The sequence below is a fragment of the Trichosurus vulpecula genome, chromosome 4, assembly GCF_011100635.1.
Source record: "Trichosurus vulpecula isolate mTriVul1 chromosome 4, mTriVul1.pri, whole genome shotgun sequence".
Taxonomy (NCBI): Eukaryota; Metazoa; Chordata; class Mammalia; order Diprotodontia; family Phalangeridae; genus Trichosurus; species Trichosurus vulpecula.
This window is the reverse complement of record NC_050576.1, coordinates 286,053,186-286,066,168: the sequence shown is the minus strand read 5'-3', so window position 1 is coordinate 286,066,168 and position 12,983 is coordinate 286,053,186. Positions and strand designations below refer to the sequence as shown.

Here is a 12,983-nt window from a genome sequence, read left to right as displayed (position 1 = left end):
TATCTATATCTATATCTATCTATATATATATATATAGAGAGAGAGAGAGAGAGAGAGAGAGCAGACACAAGGTGAGTTGAAGATGAAGGGAAGATATCTAAAAGAAATAAAATCAAATTAAGGGATGAGAGAGGAACATACTGAGAGGGGGAGATAAGGAGAGAGAGAATGGGGTGGATTATCTCGCATAAAGGAGGCAAGAGCAAGCAGTTCTGTGGGAGGAGGGGGGAGGGCAGATGAGGGGGGAATGAGTGAACATTGCTCTCATCAGATTTGGCCTAAGGAGGGAATACCATACATACCCAATGGGGAATCTTACCCCACAGGAAAGAAGAGGGAAGAAGATAAAAATAAATGGGGGGGGATGATGGAGGGGAGGGCTGATGGGGGTGGAGGTAATCAAAAACAAACACTTTTGAAAGGGGACAGGGTCAAGGGAGAAAATTCAATAAAGGGTGATGGGTTGGGAAGGAGCAAAATATAGTTAGTCTTTCACAACATGAGTATTGTGGAAGGGTTATACATAATGATACACATGTGGCCTATGTTGAATTGCTTAACTTCTTAGGGAGGGTGGGTGGGAAGGGAAGAGGGGAGAGAATTTGGAACTAAAAGTTTTAAAAATAGGTGTTCAAAAACAAACAAAAATGTTTTTGCATGCAACTAGAAAATAAGATACACAGACAATGGGGTGTAGAAATTCATCTTGCCCTACAAGAAAGGAAGGGAAAAGGGGATGGGAGGTGAGTGGGGTGACAGAGGGGAGTGCTGACTGGGGAACAGGGCAACCAGAATATATGCCATCTTGGAGTGGGGGGGAGGGTAGAAATGGGGAGAAAATGTGTAATTCAAACTCTTGTGAAAATCAATGCTGAAAACTAAATAGGTTAAATAAATTAAAAAAAATTTTTTCTTATAATAATTATTTGGGGAAATTTTTATATTTATAGTTTGTAAGTCTCTTTTTTTTTTTTGAGAACCGTTGGTAGAAATCATTTAGCCAATTATCCAATGGGGAATGTGTCTTGGTCTCGTATACTTGGGTTAGTTCCTTATATAATTTTGAACATCATACTCTTATCATATATTTGATACATAGATTTTCCCTTGATCAACTGCTTTCCTTCTTATCCAAGTTGCGTAGATAATTAGTATAAAAGTTTCCTATTTTATATATTAAAAAATCTTACAATATCTCAAAATATATTTCTTATTTATTTTTTTATTTCAAAATGTATTTCATACAATCAAAAATGTATCTCTGTTTTACCCTTTACGATTGCTTCTACTCCTTGTATGGATAAGAACCCTCCACGTAAGAAGAGCTTAAGGTAGGAAGAGAAAGAAATACATGGAATTCTACAGTATGTAGAGATGTACAACACACTACAAGAAAGAGGATAGGGTGAAATCTCTGCTCTGGGTCACCCAACAGAAATTTTATAGTTAACCTCTAAACTGAAAGATTGGAAGAAAAGCAAAAAACACCTATTTTGCCAAATGTAAGAGTGCCAGATGGATTGGAATTATTTATAAATCCCCCAAAATTATCTATCACAAGGCTGTGCTGGTTATCTGAAAAGTGGCAGTAATGAAATCATAGCTGTTTCAAATTATAAAAGCTGGGGGCAGAATCAGGAGAAGAGAACATCTGAAATACATATCATTCCCCTCCAAAATTCAATTCCCTAATCAAACCATGTTTGGAATGCTTGTAGGCATTTCTATCGTGGAAGTCAAAAGAATTTAAGTATATAATATAGTATTATATATTATTCACTACTGGTCCAACCTCCTCTAAAATGAACAATGGTCCCTGGCATGTGGAAACACCAGATTTTGCCATAATCAAATTATATTTCATTTTGTAGCCAGGAGCTTTGTGATGACGTCACTCAGTTTTTAAAAAAGGAAAAAAAAAACATGCAAAGAAATGCAGGGACAATGGAGAATTAGCCATCCACATAAGTGTGACAGTTTTACAATTTTAAAACAACTATGGGTGGGTGGGAAGAGGGTAAAGAAATCAGACAAGTGTCACAAAATTCCATAGTTGAGAGTAAAGGAAAATCAAAATAATGACTGAAAATATAAAATAAAAGCTAATGGTCCATCCATGATATCTTTACTTGTATCTAGGCTTTACAGACCACAGAAAATGATTAAAATAATATTGTCATAGGCCATTAGGTTTTATGATTGCATGTAAACCCCATTTAATGTTCATGTACTCTTCCTTCACTTTTTAAGCCAAAATTCTAATTACTAATCTATGTGTATTGAAAACCTCTTTCCTTACACAATAAGCTACATTTAATATATTCAGCTTAATGCATATTGATAAGCAAACCAAATGTTACTATGAAGCGAGCTGCCAAATTTTATCATAAACATTATTAATTATAAAGTCCAGCTAAACACAACTTACTAATATTAATAAGTGGCTCAAAAGCTCATTAAATTTACCCCTTATGAATGAATAGAAAGACTATTTTTGAAGGAATACCTTTGAGAAATAGATGCATACATTCATTTAAGATTATACTCAGATTCATGTCTGAAATCAAGGAAAAAATAAAAGGAAATTTACAAACTCCATTTCTATTTAGCCTCCTGTTTTAGAAGCTAATAGCCACTGCCTTAATTAGAGTCATTACTGTATGAAAATGTGTTTTGGCTAGTATGAAAGATCAGGTGCACAAAACTGATGAAATGCAAACGAATGGCCCTCATTTAGGCAGAAAAGTCTTGTACAATTAACCTTTGGAATAATAAGAAAATGTATGAATTTAGTGATTGTTCTTTCACTGAAACCAATAACCCAAGTTTAGGCTTTTCTTCATCGCCTTCACATAGACACACCTGTCATCTATTAAAGTTGTGGTCAGCAGAATGTCACAAATATTTGGTGTAAAAATTTAAGTTATTTTTTACAAGGAGATTTGGCTTATTTATAACAAACATTGAGGAAGCTTGGCAAAATGGATGCCATTAAGGAGCTCTGGGTTCAAGTCCCACCTCTCGCACCTACTAACCGTGTGACCCTGACCAAGTGACCTAATTAACCTCATTTAAACATCACATCGATTCTCTAAGGCTGTAAAGTACAGAAAGGTAACAGAGGGAGGGCCCTTTCTTCTCACTCTATGGTTGGTCAATCATATATCCTCTGGGGTCAGGTCCTTGCCCCCAACTTTGGAGACCAGAACTCTCTAGAATAAGTGAACTGTCGCTGCAGGTGATTTCTAAACGAGGACTTCTCTATATCAGTGAAATCTCAGGTCCAGATTAATTTGTAGTATTTGTATATTGTAATATTACTATATTCACATTATATTATGTTTATATTATGTTTATTATATATTATATTTATATACATTTGTATTATGTTATAATTATATTTATAAAATATTTGTATATTTTATCTTGACTACCTCCCCTACTGTTCTGCAACTTATAATCTCTGAGTGTGATGTGGATCACAGCCAGGATATTTCAGAGGCTCAGATAAAGCAAATCCTTTATCTACTACATCATATAGCTTCTGGAAAATGTGTATGTACATGCTCATGCATTTCCTTTAAGGTCCTATGGGTACATATGTGTCTTGGGGGTTTGGGGAGCAGAGGAGATGCATATAAGGGAAGTTTATTCTCAGTTACCTCATCTATAGCATGAGGGAATTGGACCAGATGAGCTCCCAGCCCCCTTCCAGTATGATCTTATGGTCCAGTGGCCATCCATACTGATATGCAGGGTGGGTTTCAAAAACCTAAAGCTTCCCAGTCATACTATGGTTTGGGGAACAACTTTTGTTTTTGCCTTTTCAGACAACCTAGCAAAATTTGGTTAAAATTAGAATCGTGCTCTTTTAAAAAATATCACAGCATTCTCAGATTCCAATTTAAGAATAAAACATTGGAGGAAAGGCATAAACTTACTAACTTGGATTTGAGATGGTTTGTAAGGTACGTAATATGTTTCTTGCTCACCCGTCTTTACAGTTTAAATACACCCATTCTTGCTCTATTCCATATAAGCTCACATTCCCTACAAAAAAGAAATGGACAGATTCATGTTTTGTCTGACTTTGAAGTGAAAATGCTAAATGCTCCTTTTATCTCAACTTATTAGGTTATCTATCCTCGAGCTTCAGAAAATGATTGTTGGATTAGAGGGTCTCTGATATCCCTTCCAGCTCTCAATGTATGATCCAACAAGCTAATAATAATAAAAAAAAGATGTTCTCTAGTTCCAATGGGAAAAAGAACTAAGATAGGTATAAGAGGTTAGATAATAATAAACTACCTTTATGTAACACCTTCAAATTTGCAAAGTGCTTTTTACATACCTCAAAATCTGAGCCTCTCAATAGCGCTGTGAAGTAAGTATTATTATCCCTGTTTTCCAGGTAAGGAAACTGAGACTTAGGCTAGTTAAGACATTTGCCCATGACCACAAGAGCAGTTAAGGGTCAGAGATGGTTTTTGATCTTGGGTTTTTCCGACTCCAATAACTCTCCTCATTATGCTACACTGCCTCTAGAGTTATTAGAATGCATAAGAGTTTAATAACAGAGAAATGGGTTAATGATACTAGAATCATTTCATCGACAACAGATTTGCGTCTGTATGGAATGCTATAAATGTAGTCCTGTCATGATACAGGAGAATAAGATGATCTTTTTGAGGTTAATTCTAGCTTGTGATTCTATGCAGCATCTACAGGCTCCTCTTTTTGTGGGAGTTATAGGCTAGAAGGAATTGAATTAATTCACTCAAAGTCAATCCTATAGACAGACCATCTGTTGCTCCAAGTTGATGACTGCTGGTTCTGATTCAAGGCTGGAATCTCTAGAGTGCTCTACCATAAATGTGAGCTCTGGCACACTGATGTTTGGAGGTTACTGCCAAGAGCAGATTTCTCCCAACTCATCTCTCTTCTTCTGCAGACTAACGATGGAAAAATGGGATAGCTGCCACCATAGGGGTGTGTTTTAAAATAATAATACTTACACAACACAGCACTTAAAGGTATACAAATCACTTATTTTGTATCATCTGATCCTCACAACAACCTGTAAGGAAAGTTGTATTACTATGCCCATTTTATATACAGACAAGAAAGCAGAACCCAACAGGTTAAGTAACCTTTCCAGAGCAACACAACTAATGAGTGTCTAAGGAAGGATTTGAACCTATGTCTTCCTCACTCCCAAGTCCAGCGCTCTATCCACACTGAGTCAACTAGCTATTTTATATAAACAGAAATAACTGATCTTGTTCTGGTGAACAACATGATTAAAACCAAATCATGACTACTGGACAGATGAAAAGGCAAGTTGTCAATCATCAATAACGGACCACTTGTTTATTTAGGTACATGTGTGTACACGAATGTAGGGGGATTTTTTTGGTCCTGACTTCTCATTTCATCCACGAAAGGAATTTTTACATGTGGAAACTCCTTCTCAATCCCAGTACAGAAAAACATCTTATCTATAACTTACGGACTCTAAAGTCTGAGTTTCATCATGTACTAAGAGTTTGGATGACTTGCCCATGGTCACACAGCTAACGTTTCAGAGGCATCACGTGAACTCAAGGCTCACTTATAAAATGTAATGGAAATATACAAAGATATGTTGACTGACCCATTGAGGTCAGTATACCATATTTTTGTACTTTAAGGTGTCCTACAGGTTTCTTATAGGAGACCCTTCTGATCAGCCCAATTCTCATTCCTGAAATGACTTTGCGTTGACACTGTATTTGAGAGGCAGTGTATGGAGAGCCAGTCTCAAATCAGGAAGTCTTGCTCCTGACATGGACCAGCCAGGCAACTTCCCTGACCTCTCATTATTCTAGGCAACTCTGTAAGATCTGTGCTGACCTGCAGCGGTAGAAAGAATATTAACGAACATCAAAGTCCAGCACCTATCCTTGTATACCATATTTACTCTTCTGTGTGCATGTTGTATCCTTCCCAGAAGGACATAAGCTCCTTAAAGGACTGTTTCATTTTTGTCTTCCTATCTCTAGTGCTTAATACAGTACCTTGCATACAATAGGGGCTTAATAAATTTTTGTTGTTATCTCAACAAAAAAAGGATCACTGTTCTGCATTTAGGAATTTCGAATCTGGTATCTAATAAATTGTCACCTTAACCTACTACACCTATTCTACACCAAATAGGGGTTGAAACAATTTTGAAGTCAATAATCTAAGGCAAAATATTTTAAAATAAAACATCACTGGAGGTTTTATTTGGTTCCAAAGGAGTTTTATTTGGTATTGTTTTTAAAAGTAAACAAAAATAATATCTATGTCAACTCTAGTGAATTTTCTACCAAAGAGGAGTTGCATCAATTTCCAAGTCAATAACCTAAGACCAAATATTTTAAAAATAAAATGACATCACTGGGGGTTTTATTTGATTCCAAAGGAAATCTTTTATTTAAAAAGTAAATAAAAATAATGTCAACTTCAGAGAATTTTCAATATAAGAACTTTCTCTTAGAATCTATTTAGTCCCACTGAAGGGTCCTATTCAAGAAAAATGAGTATCAGAATCCCTCTCTAAGTCTAAGCCAATTTAGGGGCTCCCTAATAGCCACCTATTGTATTAGTTTTTCCCAGACACAAGACCTATTTTCAATAAGTCATAAATCTTTGCAATTAATTTTGAAGGCCTCCTTATCTACTAGCTCATAGCAACCAAAAGTCTCCATCCTTAAAAAAAAATTCACTTGCCTTTATCCCTTCAAGCTACCTCTCTCCCCCTTTCACAATCAAACTCTTAGATCTCTCTAGAAGGAAATTCAGAAGGAAACACAAAGAGGATAAGATAACTTTACAAGTAGCATGTCTAATTCATCAAATATATATATACACACAAAAATATATATACATATAATTTTCTTTTAAAGCAAGCTATATGTAATAGAGGTCATGATTTCGCATGTAATTCCCTTTTTCTGTTCTACTTCATGTTATATTAATATTAGTTGAATTAAGAATAAAAAGATTAAAAAAATTTTAAAGGAAGACCTATCTAAACTGGCTGATTTCATTTTCTCAACTTACATCCACTTATAATTTGGCTTCTCTCTTGTTTCTAGAACAAGTCTGCCTCAGACCAGTCCAGTGGTTTATGTTGAGCACAAAATTACACACTCAGAGATCATCTAATAGCTAAGAAAAAGATGTTTAATAGTATGGAAAGAATATTCAGAAGGTTACAACACTGGTACATTTCATATTTTCCATGGTGGCACTCAGGTCAAAAAGAATGTGCTAACATATATAACCTATATCAAACTGCTTACCATCTTAGGGAAGGGGGACAGGAGGGGAGAGGAAGGAGGGAAAAAATTTGGAACTCAAAATTTTTTCAGAATTGTCTTTACATGTAAAAATAAATACTATATTTAGTATATTACTATAGGAAAAAATAAAATAATATATATTATATACATAATGTATATGTGTGTATATATTATATAATGTATATATGTACGTGTATATATGTGTGTGTGTGCATGTGTACAGTGTGTGTACAGTATGTGCTAAGCCACAGAAGTACTCTTGTGTGTGTTGTGATTTTGTCCAGAAACATCCAGGAAGCCATCAACAGGCTGAGCCTTAATCCCCTGGACCAATTATGTCTCCAAGATGGTTTCATTACCTTTCAAATAAAAACTAGCCTGGTAAGCATGGGCAGACATTGCTCCTATCTCTCTCCACCATTCTATCAAAACTGTTGTCTCTGAGGTCACCAATGATACATTTGTGGCCAAATCCAGTGGGTTTTTTTTCCCCCTCAGTCCTCATCCTTCCTGACTTCTCTATAGCTTTTGCGACTGTTTGGCCACCCCTCCTAGACTGGTGACATCGAATTCAAATAGCAATTGGGGCCACTAAATTGAACATAAGTATCCCTGTGGGCCACATAACTTAGAAAACCAAATATTAGCATTCTCTCAGTTCTATTGTATTTTTATTTATTTTGATAAATATTTTAATCTGGTTCCAGAACTTGGTTGTGGTGGGCATGTATGATACTTCTGTCTAGCTACTCTCCCCCCACCCCTGGATTTTTATGACACTTCTTCCAAGGTTCTCTTTCTACCTGTTCATTCTCAATGTCCTGTATCACACAGTAAGTGGCAGTCTAAAGCATAGGGCTGGCCTGGTCTATGATTCCTTCTTATTTCTGTGCTCTGTTTAGTCTCTTCAGGTACCACACGTTCAGCTACCACGTCCAGGCAGACAACTCCAAAATCTATAAATCCAGCCTATGTCTTTCTTCAGAACTGTATTGGACCTGTAAAACTAAGCACTTCCTGGACATCTCCCTGTGATGTTCCAGAGGCATTAAACTCAACATGGACAAAGCATCATTGTTACTTGCAACTTTACCCCTCTCACTTTCTTATTTCCATTGGGATTGTCACCACCTTTCCTAACCACCCAGGTTCACAACCTACAAGTCAACCCTGCATCTTCACTCATATTCACTCCCTCCTACCTAGTCAGCTGCCAAGTCTTAGCAATTCTAGCTAACTCACATTACATGAGAAGTTTAGACTCTCATCACGTTTTACCTGGCCTCCTAATTAGAGATGCGATTCCTTATCTCTTTTCTAGGACTGAGATTTAGAATTGTACAATGTTCAAACTCATTTTATTAATTCTTTAGTTGACAATGTTGTAATAATTCAGTGTAATGTGTTCCTGGTTCTATTTATTTTGTTCTGTATCAGTTAATTATGCACCATACATCTCACATTGGTCTGAATTCCAGGTATGAGCCTTTTTCATGAGTAATGATATCCCATTACACTCATATGCCAGAATTTATTTAACCATTTCCCAATCAACGAGCATCTTTAGTTTTCTTCTGACACCACAAAAAGTAATCCTGTGAAGATCCTGGTACATAGGAATCCTTTGACTTCCTTGGAATATAAGAAGGGAAATGCAGTCAAAGATTTTAGTCACTTTTTTCTAATAATTCCAAATGTTTACTAGAACAGTTGAACCAAGTCGTGACTCTACCCACAGTCTACTCTTTAGCAGCTTTTCTAACACTAACTTATTTCCATCTTTGCTTATATTTATTCTGGGCATAAATATAACCCTATGTAGTAGCCTAAATTAGCTTTTCTCTTATCTAATAACCAAATCTGGGTTCAAAAAAACAACCCATGCAAATAAAGGACCACTGAGCCAACGCAAGATAATGGGTCATAACAATAAGACATTAGGATTCTAGCAGACTTTATGCTTAGTATATGTGTTGCAAAACAGCTAATGCCAAATTAAGTTGCAACACGTGGCATCCAAAATAAGGATGGATATAATCCCACCATACTCTGCTGTGCTGAAGCTTTATCTGGAATACCATGTTTCATTTCTGGCAGCATCTTTTACAAAGAACAGACCAAGGAATGTGTCTAAGACAGTAGTTCGAATGGAGTTGAGGACTAGGCTGTGTCAATCTGAAATAAAGGAGACTGCCAAAGTAGCAAAAACTAAGATCTTTCATCCAGGCAAAGGGAATAGCAATTTGGGGCACTGCGCTGCACCAAAATACTGTAGTGCCCAAGAGGGGCAGAGTGGGGCAGGGTTAAATACATTTCAACAGAGAGGGAGTCTCACAGGAGGCATACCCTCTACATAAGTTATTTTGCATAAGAGATGAAAGCCCATAGAAAAGGCTAGGGAGGTGGTAACATCATCAACTCTTTTTTTTTCCCAATAGCCCTCAGGCAACTCATAGCTCTGGGACCAGGCAAGGTCAGCTAAAGTCAGGTACATTCAACAGATTTCTAACTTAAAGAAAAGGAGACTTAGGGGTGTGAGGAGGCCGAGAGATATCACAGCTGTCTTTAAATATTTTAAAGACTGCCATGAAGAAGAGAAAAATGCTTTGTTCAGCTTTGACCCAGATTCAGGGTAACAGAAGGAAAATCTTTGCAATAATTATTGCTATTTAAAAAACATAATAAGATGCCTCAGGAGGTAGTAATTCCCTTGCACCTACAGAACCCCAGTCAAGGTGAGCAGAGATGACGACTGATCAGAGAAATTGTAGAAAGGATTCATGTACGAGGAATGGGCTAGAATGGAGAACTTCTGAGCTCAAAAAGTTTCTGGTATAGTTACAGATAGAGCCCAGTAAACCACGTAGGATTTTCTAGCGATCATTTTTTCCATCAAGGCCAAATGGACTTCAGTCTGGAAATATATGAAGGTATGCAAATAAGAGAGGGGAGCCAAAAGACACAGACATGGTGAAACTCTTTTCTGAGACAAATGTTCCACCAGCGTGAGTCCAATTATTTGTTATAACAATCCTTAACTTGTAATGACTCTGCAGAAGACTAATAACAGGGACTGGTGGGAACAGATGGAGCGGTGTTGTTAATTATAGCCACTTAGTTGCATCAGGCCCCGTGAGTTATTACTAAGGTCTCCCACTAGGGAAGACAAGTGGTTGCATTTTAAAAGTATATGCACATCAATAGTGGAGCATGTGTACAAATAAGTATTTCACAAACAAGTCAAACAAAACTCAAAGTTAAAAACAAAGCAAAGGTCCCTATTCAACTGAGAGCTTGGGGAAAAAAGTCATTTTACTATGAAACTTCAAAAAAAAAAAAAGACAATAAATAACCCATTTCAGGTAATCCTAACCCTAACAAGGTATCCCTTGAAATGATGTGTCTTTTTACCAATAAAACCTAAGAGTCTCTTTAAATAAATGGTTGGAATAAAAGACTTCCATCCTGGCCCAACCCCCTCCATGTCCTATTTCACCAACGCTTTAGCTTCCCCAATAGTTGGGCTAGAAGGACTTCCATGCTATTGAGAACAGAACTGCAGATGCATGCAACTGAGTGGTTAAATGCTCTCCAGGCCTATGACATCTAAGCAGCCATCCTTCTCAAGAACTTCCTAGCCACCTTGCCACGGTGAATGTGGTCTCTGATTCCTTCACGCCCATCCCGCCCCAATTTTCCAGTGCTGGAAGCATAATCGAATCAATATTGCCATTGCTGCTGGGCTGATGGTAAGACCCTAGGATCCTCAGATTTTGGGGACCTTAGACAAGTCCCCTCATTACCTTTCTCCCAAAACCTATCTCTCTTCTGAATTTCCCTATTATTATCAAGGACGCCATCATCCCCCAGCCACCAAACAATTGGTATTGCAAACACCAAGGCAGCCAGGTGACAAAGAGAATGGAGTGCTAGGACATAAGTGTCACAAGTTCTGAGTTCAAATCCTGCCTCAGACATTTATTAGCTGTGTGACCAAAAGCAAGTCACTTAACCTTTTTTTCCAAAAATGCTCTCCCCTCCTGTTCTGCTAATCCCTGCCTTCCTTCAAATCTCAGCTTGAACATTACCTTGATGGGCCTTTCTTGATTCCACCCCCCTCCACACCCCCCTCCCCGCCATCCCACCAGGGGCTAGAACCTCCCCTGACAGGAATGGGAACTCAAGATTTCCTGACTCAGCCTCTATCAGGCATCCAGCCGCAGTACTACCTCTGTTCTATTTTGCTGCCTCGCTGAGGCCACTAGGGGGCGCCACAGTGCAGAGTGCTGGGGCTGGAGTTAGAAAGGCAAAGAGTTCAAATCTAAACTCAAGACATTTTGACTAGGGGTGGAACCTTGCGCAAGTGAAACTGTTTGCCTCAGTTTCCTCATCCCTAACATGGAGATAACAAATAGCAGCTGACCCCCTTCCCCCCAGGGCTGTTGTGACTAATATCTGCAATATTTGTTGTTGAGATAATATTTGTAAACGGTTTAATTAGTACGGTGCCTGCCACATAGTACAGGCTACATAAACACATATTATTGTTGTTATTTCACTGACAGACTAGGCAAAAAGAGATCATTAGCTATCTTTAAATTTTTTAAAAGTTTTAATTTTAAATTTAAAAATGTTTTAGGTTTTATGATGCTAAATAGCATACTTAGTAATAATCATTGCTTTGAGAAGCAGCATGGTATAGTAGAGAGAGGCAGGCCTAGGAGTCAGAAAAACTTGGCTCGAAACCTGGGCTCAAATCCTGCCTCTGACATATAGTTACAAACATCAACACATCCCATTTGTGGAGGGCACTTCCATACCGGGAGTTCCACACACCAATGAAATCACAAAGTTTGGATTAAAATGTGTGTGTGTGTGCACGCACGCACACACATATAATATATACAATATATTCTTTAAAATCCTACTACACATAATCTTCTGGACAAAATATTAGTCTTTATCCAAGTGTTTAGATGTTGAGTCCCAACGTTAAGACATTAGCTTACCTAGTTTATTTGAAATTAAACCATTCAATTAATCAATCAGGCAGCGAGCTTTCATCAAGTGCTCCAACGTGTACTGCGTTAAGCCTTGGACATTCAAAGAAAGGCAAAAACAGTACCTGCCCTGGAGGAGCTAACATTTTAATGAAGGACTCATCGTGAAAATAAATCTAAATAATCTTTCCTCTTTTTTTAGTCTATTTGTGGTTCAGTCATTTTTCAGTCATGTCTGACTCTTCGTGAGCCCATCTGGGGTTTTCTTGGCAAAGATAGTAGAGTGGTTTGCCATTTCTTTCTCCAGTTCATTTTACAGATGAGGAAACTGAGGCAAATAGGGTTATGTACACGTATGGGGTAGGTAGAAGGTAACAACCTCCAAGAAGAAGGCACTCCTGCAGAAAGGAGCGTTTGAGCTAAGTATTGAAGGAAGAAAGGGACTCTTAAGTGGTGGCGGCAAGGTGGGAGGGCATTCCAGGCAGGTGGCACAGCCAGGTCAAAGGCATAGAGACAAGAAAAGTAATTATTATGTGTAAGGAACAGCATATACAAGCTACCAAAATGAATGGCAAAGACAGTGAAACCAAAGTTTGAAGGAGAAAGAGATCCCTGGGCTAGCATTAAAAAATACATCTCCCTCTGCCTAAATACT

General features: G+C 37.6%; 1 protein-coding gene across 1 annotated transcript in view; it reads right to left on the bottom strand.

Moving 5' to 3' along the window:
• The window catches only part of BARD1 (BRCA1 associated RING domain 1), a 140,759-nt gene that overhangs the window by 16,850 nt on the left and 110,926 nt on the right, over positions 1 to 12,983 (bottom strand). The gene's annotated exons all lie outside the window — the stretch shown is intronic.